Source organism: Dermacentor silvarum, chromosome 2, assembly GCF_013339745.2.
Source record: "Dermacentor silvarum isolate Dsil-2018 chromosome 2, BIME_Dsil_1.4, whole genome shotgun sequence".
Lineage (NCBI taxonomy): Eukaryota > Metazoa > Arthropoda > Arachnida > Ixodida > Ixodidae > Dermacentor > Dermacentor silvarum.
In genome coordinates, this window is record NC_051155.1 from 197,200,765 (window position 1) to 197,215,516 (window position 14,752).

The 14,752-nt window shown below is 53.0% G+C and overlaps 1 protein-coding gene across 1 annotated transcript in view; it reads left to right on the top strand.

The window, feature by feature from the left end:
• The first annotated feature begins 290 nt into the window (after positions 1 to 290).
• The window catches only part of LOC119442412 (ecdysone receptor), a 149,722-nt gene continuing 135,260 nt past the window's right edge, over positions 291 to 14,752 (top strand). The window contains exon 1 of the mRNA XM_037707281.2: positions 291 to 632. The gene's annotated coding sequence lies outside the window, so the exon portion shown is untranslated. The remainder of the gene's footprint in view (positions 633 to 14,752) is intronic.

Sequence of the window (14,752 nt, forward strand, 5' to 3'; positions counted from 1 at the left end):
CTCGATTTGTTTACGAGCAGCGGCAGAAAGGAAACGGCGCATCGCAAATAGCCTTCGCCGCGGGCGCCGAGCACTTTCTTCTTCGAGCCGCGCGGGCGTTGTACCCGGCGGCGTCGTCTGCAACCGCCGGTGCCATGGCCACTGTGCCATGTTGCGGCGGCGCTGCAGTAGCACTGCCCCGCTGCCACAGAGGCCTAGTTGGTGCGGCGTCCGCGGGGCGCCGCTGAGCTCGTGTGCGGCTCTGCGATTGGCTGAACGCGCTTGCCCTACTTAGGCTGCCGCCCCAAGCCATCGCCGTGGAAAAGTGCTGGGCGTGCAGCAGCGCGGCCGCGAGCTCGACGGCGGCAAGCCCTTCCCCCTCCTCTTTTATTTTTTTATTCCGAGCCTGCCCGCGGCTTGAAACAGCAGCCAGTCTGGACTACGACCCGTGCGGCAACCTCGATCAGCAGCGACTGCCGGCTTGGAATAAGCGTGCTGTGTTGTGCGTTTGCGACGTCGAGCGAGCGGGTTCTCGGTTTAGGCCTACGGCCGCTCTCGCATCGTCCGTTGCCCGGGATTTGGTGTGTGTCCTCGCGCGGCGAGCTACTCCGTCGAGCAGCGGCGTGCGGACCCCGTCGCCACTGGGTGCCAGGGTAAGTGTCCCCACCGTCGTCGGTCCGTGCGCGCACATGGCGGCTTCTTCCATCCGTGTTCCTCTGCCGGTGTTTCTTTTCCCGCTGCTCGCGCGCTGTCGGTGAGCCCCGCCGGTGATGTAACGCGAGGGAGCGCGACACTCGCGGTGGCTGACCCTAATTTTGAAGGCCGGTCAGTCGCAGTGGGTGACCCCTCGGAAGGTCGTGCCGTGTGCGCATGCGCCCAAGCTCTGTGTTGCCGTCGTCTGCGGGCTTGGGGAGCACCCTGGGGGCGCCCCAGTTTCGGGCCCTTTTTCTTTGCCCGGGCGCGGCTCCCACACGCCGGCCCCGGAGCTAGCACCCGGCGCAGGCGGCGGTCGTCCGCAAGCGGCACCCTGCCCCACGCGCGACGGCGTGTGTTCGCCCTGCGAGCCTCGCCACCCCTCAGAGAAGCCTTTCCCCCTCGCGGGCCGTGCAATCTGTCCCCGAACGGTCACGACCACCGCCACCACGGCGTTGTTGTGTGTGGAAGGCCGGTGGGCTTGCCTTATCGATTCGCTTACGCGTCGCGGCCTCATTCTGGGGCCGCGCTCTCCCCACCGAAATCTACCTTGGTCTCTTTCCAGGCCAGCTATCGCGGGCCTCAGTCGCCGGGCTTTAGGTTATCGTGCTGCCGCGTAATACACCGTCGTCGCTGTGCGCGCTTATGCCGCGTCTGGGGCATTGCACGAGAGTTGTCATGTACGCGACGTTTGCCCCCCACTCCCGTAGATCGGCTCATCCGACGCCCGTCTCCGCCTCCCGGCAAGGATGTTTTGGTCAGTGCCGTGCCATCCGTGCAGCCCCTCGTGGGAGCTGCCGCCGGGAGCCGCTGACCTGCTTTTGTAGGTTCGGCCCGGTTCTGATGCAATCGGGCCCCCGCTCTCTCTCTCTCGTGGAACCCAGATTCTTCGCTTCGCCGAGTCATTCTCGCTTTTTTTTTTTTTCTTCCCTCTCTTTGGCTTTTTGCATGCGCGCCTCAGTGTTCCCTGTCAAACGCGTCCGACCGGTTGTCCAGACTGCCATCGGCGACAGCTGCATCAGAGACAACCTGATCCATTGGAGACGGACTTACGAAAACAAGCTGCGCTGCGCTGGATTGCGCGGCCCCGCTAACGACGCTGGCGCGAGAGCCCGGTCAAGAGTGACAGGTGCCCGCCGGCCCTCGCTCGTGCGGCCGCCGCCGCGTGTCGCTTCTGATCGTCCCGCAGCGGGCGAAGCCTATGGAATGCACACGAACATTATGCGAAAGCCTTCCCTTCCGAACGAGCGCTCACGCGAAAAAACTGCGTTTGCGCAATGCCAACACTTTCTCTTGATTTTATTAGCTTTTTCTCTTCTGGTGATCGACTGAATCTGCGTTTCAACGTAACCCATTCATCGAAATGAGTGAACGGGAGAGTTTCGTGGAGGCATCGACTGCCGATTTAAAGAAACTTGCATTGTGTTTAATTTCAGCGCAGTATTTGCACATATATAGCACTGTTTCTGTTCATGGCCCTCCCTTGGGGCAGAGGAGATGAGCTAAGAATAAAACTACAAAGCCCCGCCTACCTCCGAGTGCAGCAGCCAACGACTTCACAACTAGGCGGCGTTTCGAACGGTTGACCTTTAGTGCAACCGAAGGGCTTCGCTGACCTTTGTCCTTATCCCGAACTACGAGGTAGGGTGCGCTCCGTCTTCGGTGCAGTTGCCACGCCATCAGTCAATTGCTTCCAGAGTTTCCAAATTCCCTCTGCCGGATTTAGACACAACGTGAATAACTCGGTGCATGTATTATCTGTTCAATGATATCTTTGGACACTATTATAGTCGGTACACGACTGTACTGAAACGTCTTGCGGGCAGGTGGAAGAGCTGAGCTGAATTGCCGCGGTAATCGAAGTAATTTTTGTTCCCGATGGTTTTTGAATCCGTTTTTATTCTGTCACCCTCTTAAGTTATATTTGTCTGCGTTCCCGATGGAACCATAGTGTGTCGAATTGAGCACTGAGATGGCTGTTCTTCTACAAACGTACAATCTGCTTTCAGTGTAAGCTATGGTGTTCTAGGTAGCTGAAATGTCCAGCGACAAAATCGCAGTAGATAGCGGCTCCATTTCAACGGCCCTTGCGTGGACCGAAAACGCGCTGATCTTTCCTTGCACTCATCGTATTGACGAGGGCAGTAATAAATTGACAGGAATGTGCGAACTGTAAGTGCACATAAATTACCGGCAGCTAGATTCCGACACATACCGCGCCTTCCATTCATAGATACGGCGGTTGCTGTAATTCAGTTGCGCGCAAACTCTCCGTGTACAGGTCAATACTGTATACGGGAACATTCTAATGCGCGGCAATTTTTCTGACGCCTCAGCTGCAAGTGTCGGCTAAAGCAATGTCAGTGCACTACACAAAGGTGCACATAAAATGCCAGCGCTACCAATCACCCGTCATCTGCTACAAAACCAGGTGATTGTACTTATGCCAGAGGAAAAAATATCGCACATGCTCTGGACTCGTGCGTTCCCTTTAAAAGTGGGCCGAGCTTACGTGCAGTGTACTTACCCCAACTGCGTCCCGCGTATACTTTGGCACATTCCATCACATGCGTATGTGTACCTTTTGCCTAAATGTAAGTTTACCGGTTGCCAGGAAGAACCCGCGAGTTGGTGTGGGTTCTTAACCACTCGATTCCCTTACCTCACTGCCTGTACTCCTATCACCCACACGCCGGGCGCCCTGTCGATGTATTAGCAACTTCTCCTTGACAGCACTGTGTCCGGCAAACGTCCCCATGTCTGAACTCCTCCGAAGTCTCTCATAGTCCGTGGAGTTGAATGTTTCGATTTCTTGCCTTTAGTAACGGCTGCTAGACTGCCAGCGCGGCCGTGCTAGCAGGCAGGCGAATGGTCACACTACATGCTCACCAGCAGAGTATGAAGTGATCTCAATTCCAAAAGCCTACGACAGTTCTTGCGTGAGACGGCTCAGTAGCCCGGCTCGCTTTCGTGTTATTGCGATAGCAGTTATACTGACCCTCGAGACGCGATCGCGCCGTCGGCGCCGCCGTGCTGTCACGCTCGACGGTGCATGCGCGGTCAGCGCGTGGAGGTCTTCACCGAGACGCGCAGTGCGTTTCCCTGCAAAGACGAGAGCAGCGTTGTTACTTTCAGCGTTGTGCGTACAGACACTATAGCATTGCTGCTTTGCATACAGTGATGATAGTGATCTTTCTGCCAATTCTTTCTTTCATTTTTTTTTTTTTTTGCTTTGCTTGCATGCTAACCAGGGTTGCTATTCTGTCTGGACATTGTCGAATTCCGACATGGTGTTACCAAATTCTGTAACGGGGGCCATTTTGAGCCGCTCACTGTAGCAGCTCTCTGCGGCATTTCAGAGCCGACAATGCGGCGGAATTCGCCGATGCCCGGAATATAGCTAGCTCTCCAGCCGCCTCTCGGTGCCATCAGCGCCCGCTGCCTCTTCGGCTGTAATAGAGAGAGCTTCGTGAGGAAGAGCCGTGTCGCTCTCCATTGTATTCCCGACCGGCAGGGTTACCTCAGTCCGAAAGCGGCATCGGAAAAAACAGCCGCCGTCCTCCCTCTCCCCCGTTCCGTCCCCTCTGTCCGGCGTCGTCGTCCTCTAACTGGGGAAAGGGCTGCTGCTGCACCACGCGCGCCTATTGATTGAAGCCGCGGCGGGAGCGAACGACCGTGGCCGGGACCTTTCTGCATGGCTGATTTCTTGCCCCGACGACTGTCGTCGCTCGCGTGCCTCTCTCTGCCAGCGCACCTCCACCGACGCGGTCCGCTGCCGCCGGAGCTATCTTCGCTCTCGTCGACGTCCTCGACACTGTGGGATGCAATAAGGTTGCGCTGTTTCACTTTATGCTGCTGCGTCGGCGAATAGATATCCGCGCGCGCCAAGTGCTTGCGTGTTCGCTACTGACTCGTTAGTGTAACAATTGTTGCCTGGTGCACTCGGCTGCCTGCAACTGGCCACAGCGCTGCGTTTGCTCTTCTCAAGCCGAATTCGCGAAGCTTTGCGTTCGTAAGTGCTCTTTGCTATTGGCCGGCTGCCTTGGATAATAATATGTCCAGCATCAGGATTGGCTGGAATTTGCTCTTACACATAATTCGGGCGTACGCGTTTTGTTTTGTGAATATGAGCCCTCGGTATTTTATTAATCTCAAGAGCATTTTCGGCATAGCTGCCATGGTCATCAGGATGTTCTTAACGCAAGCCTGTCGCGAGTAATAATTTTGGTTAACAAGAAACTATTTTGAGCCTCTTAGTGTCCTGTATAATAAAGAAATTAGGCTTTTAACAGTGTCTTTTTAACATTGTTGAATGAAGTATTACTATTAGTATAGTAGTATTAAATGCCTTGTCACACCCTGCAGGAGGTTACTCCACGCTTCCTACCATTGAATGCATACTTGAAAGCTATAGAGGGAACTTTATCATCTGAATGTGTGCGAGGTAACAAGTTTCAAAGCTGCACACAAAACTACCTCCCTCGAGGCAATATAAAAGGAACACTCAAAGCCTCTGGGCGTTCATGCGCGCCCGTGGCTTTTGTAGAAGCGGTCACTGGTTATTAGATGCCAGCTCGGGCTTTCGTTACGCTTATTAGTTCTCGCGAGAGAGCTTATAATTGTTGATGTCGGCTAGGAAAATTTTGAAGGGCGAAGTATTAAACAACATTAGCATTAACGAATGCGCCGCTCGATTGCATCTTACGACGACCGTTTTGTGCTTACGATCTAACGCACATTCTTGGTTCATCCGATGCAAAGGCGGTGGCCGACTGACGTAAGCAGCAGACAGGGACTGCGCCCATAAGTGGGCCATTAAGGTCTGGTTCGCTTTTCTTTTAGCCGTTTTGCGATCGCTTTCTTTTTTTTTTTTTGTCCATTCCGCCTTGAAATAAAGGCAGCCCGAATAGTTCTTGCTTTTCTTTCTTCTTCTTCTTCTTCTTCTTCTCCAACTCTCTTTTTTTCTCTCATTATAAATGCTTGCGGCAGTGAAAGAGAGTCTCCCATTCCATCGTGTGGCGCAGCGTCAGAGAGAATATGCGGCGTCGCTGACGATTGAGGTCAGTCGCGCTCCGAGAGGGGTACGCTCTCTTCCTCTGCTTCCTTCGAAGCTGCCGGCGGCGCGGTAATTTCGAGTCTCCGCTGTTCCTCCTCCGGCTCTCTGGTGGCGGCTGCGGCGCAAGCGTTGCGCCACCGACCAAGAGAAAGGAGCGCTGGAATGGGCTGCCGCCGCCATCTTGCCGCCTCAGGGAATCGAGAGAGGGCGTAATCGTCTGCAATCAGCCTCCGCCGCCGCCTTCGGTAACGCTGTCATTTGGGGGGCTTTGCGGCCCCGCTGCTGTGATGGGAAAGGAGGAATTATATTTAGGACTACGTCGCCGGACGACGAAAATGCGTTGCCTCTGTACGATCGGATCGCTTTTTTTTTCCTTTCTTTTTTTTTTTTTTTTCCTTTTTACTCGTAAGGATCTCGTGTATGGGTACCGTTGCCGGCGTGCGATAATGACGCCGTTCGCGAGGCCCCCGAGCGGCGCGTGGGCGTAACGAGCGGGGTTCGTGTTCGCGAAGCGTTTCGTGTGCGCCACAACTGTTCTTAAGAACAACCGCCGACCAATCGTAATAGCGAAGGCTGCCGGCTGATGTCAAACACTACGTATACGAACGAAAATGTTCGTGAATTCGACTGCAGGACTCGTGGTTACCGAGTGAGTTCGTACACGCCACATAGGTTCGTAAGAACAGGCGCCGAAATATCACGTTAACGAACATGATATTATTGGAAGGCAGGAGCTAATGACGAGCACTTCGTACGAACGAAAATATAACTGAATTCGACTCCAGGGCTCGTTTTCACTGAGCAGTTCGTGAGCCCGAGCTACTAGTAAGAAAAGCCACCGCGCACTCGCGATTTCAAGCGTCGTATTGGAGGGTCCGACTGTGATTAATGGCAATCAGTTATCGCGAACGAGATCCTTTGCTATTTCGGCCATTTTACTAGTTTAATAATCCACCAGTGGCAACGTTGTCTTGCTCAGGCCTCGTCTCGGGAAGCAGCATGCCTGAGTAAATAATAAAACCGAAGTCCAGTATTCCGTGCGCCACCTGTGGCATGCAGATGAACTAGAAAGCATTAGCTTAATCGGGACGCCTTTGCCTCGGCGGTTTCGTGTGTTTAATTTAAAAATGGTTAATTTAATAATGGTGACAGTAGTTCGAAATTCGACGTTTCGATTATTTTTTGCCAGGTCTAAAGGCAGCGTCGTGTTTTAGAAGGCTGGTGCCGAAGATAGATCGATATAAATTGCGCTTGTATTCCATATCATTGTTGCCTTTAGAACTAGTGAAAAATAAGCAGCACAATATTAGGATGTCAAAATGTACGCCTTTCTGAAGCGCTTTCCTTACAACGGCTCTGATGAGTTCGTTATTCTGTACTACACATTATTTGTGTTTTGTTTGGCTCACATGATTCTTCCGCTACCCACGCGATTATTTTATGTACTGCGCAGACACCGCTCCAGCAGGAGCGTTCTCAAATCTGCTGTATATAGATTGGTGGCTAAGGGCATCATGGGCGAACTCTTATTGGTGGGCTTGTTGCATTGTACAGCCGAACCAAGCCTTGTTGCAACGGGGCGGCCTTGCTGAACTGGGACCCAACGTCTTGAAGCGGCCGGCTCAGCCGGTCGGCGATTCGGGATGCACCGCGAGCCCTATCGCTATTGGCCTGTAGCCGCGCGCTGTTTCTTTATCAGCGGCGCAGGTGAAGCGATCCCATCAAATGCTCTACAGAGGTGTGCTTAAGCGCCCGTCTCCGCCCCCTTCCATAGCTGCGGTTGGGTGGCATCATCGGCGTCGCGATTGGCCAACTGCATCCAGAGAAAGAAGGGCCGAAGCGATGTTATACCCCTTTCCGAGTGGTTGCCTCTCGCCAGCGATTTGTCGCATGCCTCGATTTAGTAAGAAGGTGCGTGCGCTCACACCCGTCAGGTGTCCTCCTTTCAGTATTACGATTTTTTTAAATCTTTTTTTAAAGTAGGCGGCTCTGGCATTTCGCGCTAATCATTCGCGCGACGACTTACGCAATGGTTTCAACGAAAGTGGCTGGCGCGGTCGCAGCTGCTTGCTGCTATTAGAGCGTTCAGTTTGTGTAAAAGGCAAGAACGTCGAGCATCACGGAAACCCTCTATCAAACGGCGCGATCCTACGATGGAGAGTTCTGCCGGAATAATTAAAACTGCTATTTTGTAATGCTATTCTTATTCGTTCTGCGTCTCCCGAGCAGCGCTACGCGCACGTTATCGCTGGAATCGACTTGTGGGCAGCGGTGCGCGAGATGAATGGAATTGGCTGAACAGAATCGTTATACTGGCATTTGTTGTGGAATTGAAGAGGTCCAGCCTACAGCCAATATTACTGGATCATTCTCACTTTCCGTTTTGTAATTAGTGCAAAGTCACCGGAAATGCATATAGACGGCGAGCTCAGTTACCGAATATTGGCTTATGATAGCTAATGAGGCTTGTAAAGGGGCTAATTCATTTCCCACGTCAGAGTGGCCGTTGTCCTTCGTTTGAGCCTTCCTTAGCATTACCCCCCCCCCCCCCCCCCCTTCCTAGCGACAATCTTCATGCAGCATTCATCCTGGAGGGCCCCAGGCTGGCTTTGACCTAACTCGAGATACATGGGTGTCTTCGCATTCCCCTGAATAACAAGCAATAGTAGCAAGCGCTTCGACTTTTGACTGTATACTGGTAGATGGTGGCACCCGCCTTTTTTTCTTCAAAGAGGTTTGGCCGTAGCTCGAAGAATGTGAGTCATTGTAACCTAGAATCCAACGGAGCATATGTTTTTTGTACGCATGCTTGTGAAAAAAAAAAAAAAAAAAGGTTGGCTGCATCGAATGCCAGTTTTCGTTAGGTTATACTTCGATCACTTCCTATAATGAACCTAAACCAGACAGGTCTGTCAGAATATTCGGCCTTGTCGATCTGCTCAACATTTCGCTCGCGTTTTTTCGTCGCACCCTGCCTTAACAGTGCTGCGCTTCGTCGACGACAAAACGTCCATTACGTTTCTCCCTGCCCGGCCCGCCATGTTCGCGCTTGTGCTCGAACGGTGGCGGGCCAGCTCGCGTGGTTTCCCATTGCGAGTGCACCATGTCCATCCGCGGAGCCGTTCGCCCTTTAGCGTGCAAACGACCGTCCGCAGCGGCGCGATGGCCTGGCTTGGCGAAAGGCACCCCCGCTTGCGCAAACCAGCTGGGTGCGCTCGAGGAACGTCCGCCCGGGGCATCACTGCAGATGGGAAGTACAGGGAAACGCAATTAATAGCTCCTCTGTCGAGAGGAGCTCGGGGGAGGGGCGGTAAAGAATAGTCCGTACGTGTGTCGCAACGGAGTCTCTCTCTCTCTCTCGGCTACGCTTCTCTTTATTGTGTAGTGCTTCACGCGCCGGCCCCGATTGTGCAAAGCCGGCGACAGAGAGGAAGAGAGTCAATGAAGCCGGGAGATGCAGCAGGTGTATTTACAGAGGCGGTCTCTTCGCTCTCGAGGGAGCCCGTTCGTTTCGCGCCTGTAGGCGAATGTCGACTCGCGCTCAGCCACCGGTCACCCGAGACGCCGCACCGCAGGGGAGCGAACGACAACGGTGGAAGCTTCCCTTCTCTGGGCTCGATTATGCGGGGATCTTGGTGAACAGGAACAATGATAACGTGGCGTAAGCCATATGCATAAGCTGATTGTTGTGTGCCGAGCTGATTACACCGCGTCGTCTCGTTTATTCGTCTTGTAACAGCGAGTGAAATGATGGGGGAGTAAACAAATTGCTTGCAGGACGCTTGTTGTCCGCCGACGAGCGAAAGTTGCGTAAGGATGGCGCGCAATAGAGACCGGTTGCACGCGCAGCAAGGGGCCTAGCGGTTTGTGGCAATGATTCTTGTTGCAGACCGGAGGGCGAATTCGCCACACCAACACCACGACGCCCTGCCCTTGGCCCCGGCGTTGTGGCGGGTGGACGGGCGGCGATCCGGCTGCTCTGCAGCGCGTGTCGTGCGTGCCCCCGGCGGGGACTTCGTGTTAACCGCGTGCCCAATTACGTGGGCCCGCACGCTGCTGCTGCAACCAGCGGCGAACGAGCCTCCTCATGCAGATATGCGGGGGGGGGGGGGGGGGTTGCGCTGCCTCGCTCGTCTGGGACCGTGACTCCTCTGGCCTTGACCATATGGGCGAAGGAAGAGAAAGGGTGCATCTGGGGAAGAGCGCCGATTCGCCGCATGAGGGGCTGCTGCCTCTCCGGCAGCGGCCGGTCGGGCTTGTCGAGGCTTGCTTGCCCGCCGCCACCGCGGGATACGAGCGCTGCCTGCTGTATTGCGCCGCCGCCCTTATCGCAATGTGGTGGAATACAAACTGCTTTTGGCGCAAAAAAAAAAAAAGAAAAAAAAAAAAAAACACACGAGAAGAGGGGAGGGACGGGCCGACTTGTCTTGCATCGCCAAAGCGGCGGCACGATTGCTAATCTCCTTGTGCCACCGGAGCGCAGCAGCGCGCGATCTCTGCACTGCGGAGTGCGCCGCATTTGGGAGGGCGCGCGCCTAGTGCCTTCGAGGAGCCACTCGCGCGAAGCCTTCTGCTTCGAGTGTCCTTGATGGCGTTCACTTGCCCGTTCGCGGGGGCAGCGGGTTGTTATTGAAGCTGTTTTGGCGTGTTTCCACTGGAACGCGTGCTTCTGCACCGCTTCCCTCCCTCCTTCCATCGCTGGGCACGACGATAGTCACGTCGTATCTTTTTTGCACCGGCAGCACTCCGAGGCGGATGACTGCAATGCAGTCGTTCGCTGAGAGCAGCTGCTCGTCGCCCGACCGCGTCCGTATCGCCCGAATGGTCGTAAGTTTCTGCGCTGGGAAGTAGAGCTCACTCGATCGCCCGGTCGGTTAAGCCGCGGGCGACTTGCAATCCGCTGTTAATGGTTTGGTCTGATGCATCTGCTGCGCTCCCGACGTCGACAGCTTGCGAAAGAGCAGCGGTTGTTTGCATCCTACCTGTGACGGGGCCGCTTAACGAGATGCTATTACTGGCTTCGGTGGGGTAACACGCAGGCAGACCGACGCGGAACGTAAAAGGTTTGACTGTATACATCGTGGTGGTTGACATACTTCAGTGGCCGCGCGTCATTTCTCGCTGCCACGTTTCTGTCATTATCTCTCTCTCTCTCTCCTTCCGCTTCTTACGCTTACCACTAGACCATTAACTACTATGTTTAAATTTTTGTTACAGTATCTATTCGCTCATGATAGTCTGGGCAACGGCTGCTGGGACAAAACGTTGTGCTGGCAGGTGCATGTCAAATGCCAACCTGATCAAGTTGCACATGACCACCCCGTTGTCGAGGACGGCCGACACCCGGCGCTGATTTACCTCGTGACTACATTGCATCGTCAGGCTAACATAATTAGTGGAGTCTCCACGATACAGACGAAGTCGATGCGCCCTGAGAAGTGAATTTCTGTTTGTTTCTTTTTCCCCTATCATTCTTTTTAATTTTTCCAGATCCGACTCGCTGCATGGATTCAGTTTATTGTCTGTTTCTATCACAGAAAATTTCGGCTCATGCGAATGTTTTCCGTGACCCTAAGAGAATCGTGTCCCCGAGTTTCTGCCGTGTAATGAGGCTATTGAAGCGCGCGCCTCGATGGTGTGGTGTGTCGCAACCGGCTTTTGACGTGTCGCAACCAGCGCACGCACGTATACCCACACACGTATACGACGAAATTAAACACCGAGAATCGAAGTATTGGCAGCAAGCGTGCCTCTGTCATCTTTCTCCTGTAATAATAAGTGCTCCCCGATCGTTTTCCAGGAAAATTATATGAAGAATCAACGCCGCAGCCAAGCGAGACGATCGCGCCGCATGCAGTGCTTATCCTTTTGTTCTACAAACCTATCGAACGCCCGGGGAAACGTTGGGGGTCGCTCGCTGAGTGAGGCGCGCAGAGTCAGCGAAAAGAACGAGGAAGTTTTTTTGTCTTCCACGTACGGCGTCGTTCGTTGATTTTAGTGCCTTCTCGCGAATCCACGGGCAAAAGTCACTCTCGGTCGTCCCCTGAGAGCGGCGAAGCGCGGGTGTCGCAACCCGACCGGTGCGAATGCCGTATCACACTTGTAAGAGGAAAACCCGCGTGTACAGCCTATATACGCTCCGTCTCACGAACTGGTTACGTTACGTCGATAAGTGCAGCGAAAGCTACGGGGCCGTGTCACTCTTTTCTTCCTTCCAAATCCACTTGCATTGCTGCAGTTCCTGAAGTCGACAGACTCTCAGTGACGTACGCTGTAATGTCAATGTACGCCTCCGGATGAACGCCCCTTTAGTGTACTCGCTCGTTTCTTTCTTTTCAATCCCTTAACTCAATTGATCCCATCGTATACAGGTAGCCAACCGGGCTTGCGTCAGGTTGACCTCTCCACCTTGCCTTCCGTTCTCTCTCTTTCTCTATGCAGCCAAATTCACAAGAAAAAAAGGTTCACTAAACATTGTCCACCGCTAATCCTCCCGTGCAGGCTGAATGGAAGGATCACGGAAGGATTAACGGCGGACAGTGTACGAAAGGGCTGCGATGCGGGCTTTTGGGTCATCGTGTCCAGGCGAGCTCTTTTAGCGCAAAAACAACAACACAAGGAGGTACAAGTGTGTGTCCTATGTATTTTGCGATAAAAGTGTAGGAGAGCCCTCGTTTCTCGCCGCGAGGCAGACAGACGGTCGGTCCTGGTGTCTGATTGGCCGACGCTCTGCACTACACGGATGGTTGTCGAGACGGAGACGTGAGTCCAAGCGCGCGTGAAGTGCGTGGTTTCAGTTGGCACCGCTCGTTGGTTCGGGCGCGGGGAAATACCGCGTTTTCGACGGGGTTCACGGATGAATTCATAACCGGTTAATCGAGTCACGACCCTCGACGGCGGCGTATGTCCGCGGCTACATTTATTATTATTTTTTATTCGTTTGTATTTGAAAGCCCACGTCATGCGTTACAAGGTTATTCGGGAGATGTGACGCGAAGGGGAAAAAGAGTGATTGCTATATACAATGGATAACTGAGTTGTAATACATGCGGCACACAGTGAGGAACGGAGAAAAAAAAAATCAGATGCTCGTATACAACGTCCATATCCACGGGTTCGGGTGTTGCATTAACAGGCACTTAGAAGCGGTAACGGTAACAAGATAACGGATAAAATACGTGATCATTTAAAATGCTAAATTGCACGAGGAGGCTTTTCATGCAGTTGACCGTAAAAAGTAAAGGCTCTAATCTGCAATTTAGATGGCGAGTGTGTAGTTATAAATGACAGAAGAGTTGCCCGATAGGGACGGTACATAATAAGCGGGTCGTAGAAAACGTACCTTGGACGGAGAGAACATGTCGTATACGTTTGTGCACAAAAAAGGTTGGCTCCCACCGCGCATGAGCTGGTAGCAATCTAACACAATTACAAATTTTGTGCGGGCTCGTTGAAAAGTGGCAGTCTCTCGCTTCGATCCCGCCTTTTGAGACACTCAGCCGGACAAAATATGACTGCTGAGGGCGCCACATCAATTGACGCGTTCTGCGGTTATGACGTCACCAGTTAAGCGATATGAGCTTGAAGTGAATGAGTAACAGGGCTGGCGAAAAAAAGAAAATAGCATTGTTGCCAACGTGCTAAGTGCAGATACCGCTCTGTATTCGAAAACCGAGTTCGGACCCGTCTGTTGTAGGTCGTTTGCAGTGGCGTTATCGCTGGCTAACTATATTCCGCACTAACGCAACGTTTAATAAGGACCCCGTCGTCATTGCTCCACCGTGTATTACAGAAGAAGAAGAAGAAAATAAGTACAGAAGAGAAAAAGAAGACATCTGAGAATGTAACAGCGGTTCATTTTTGTACACGTTGTCTGGTACGTTAATTAAGTGACGGGACACTTTGCGGCCAAAGTTATACTTTCGTTTAGCCACCGTTGTCGCGAACTGCGTGACGCGCAGCTGAGCCAAATCCCCTTCATCGTGTCACGCTTTTAAAACATGCGCGGCGCTCCTCCCACAGAAGGAGCGCGTTGGCTTTTGTGCACGTAGGTACATATGGCAAAAATAAATAAGCGAAGTGCACAGAGGCCACGCGAAGGACTCACTTTTAAATCGAACCTGCTTCCGGCCGTGTTTTAGTTTTAAGCGCCGGGCGCAGTGAATCATTCGGAGTCGAGGACCTCCTCGGCTTCGTCGGATGATGGCGCAGGTTGCGCGGCGCCCGTACGAACACCGTGCCTGGTGCGCGTGGGCGTTCGTGAGTAATTACGCGATGACGCACATTGACGACGTTGGTGCTGGCGTAGGGCCCTGGCGATCCGGTTTTACCCCAGCGCATTGGAGCCCGTGCAACGACCACGTCGTGGCCTCCGATACACCGTATGCGCTGCGCTGTACGCGTAAGTCGTTATGGAAGGGAAAATGCAATCTCGTTGTTAGTTGTATTTAAGGGGGGAGGGGTGCCTGTAGATAACGCCGGCTACTCCGCTAATCAGGTGTTATGGTATTCGATGAAAGCAGTGCACAGACAGTGTCAATACAGGGCCAGGAAACACCTCGGGTAAAAGAATACCTTGGTATGTGGATAAACGATGGCAATAGATATATGGAAGCACAGGAAAAAAAAAAAAAAAAACATTAACAGCTAAGGGGAAGAAAAATGCGGCCATAATGAAGCACAGAGCGCTATGGGGACACAACAGGTACGAGGTGATCCGGGGTATGTGGAAAGGTGGAATGGTTCCAGGACTTACATTTAGAAATGCGGTTGTTTGCTTGAAGTCGGGAGTACAATCAGGGCTCGATGGCAACCAAAGGCAGTGGAAGGCCTCGCAATGGGCACTCACGGGACGGCTACTAATGAAGCTGTGCAGGGTGATATGGTCTGGAGAAGTTTTGAAGTGAGGGAAGCTCAGAGTAAAATTGATTGTGAAAAACGATTGAGGAATGTGGAAGAAAGTAAACGGGCTCGAGGAGTGGTCAGATGTTTGTACAGGAAGAACATTGATTCACAACGGAGGAA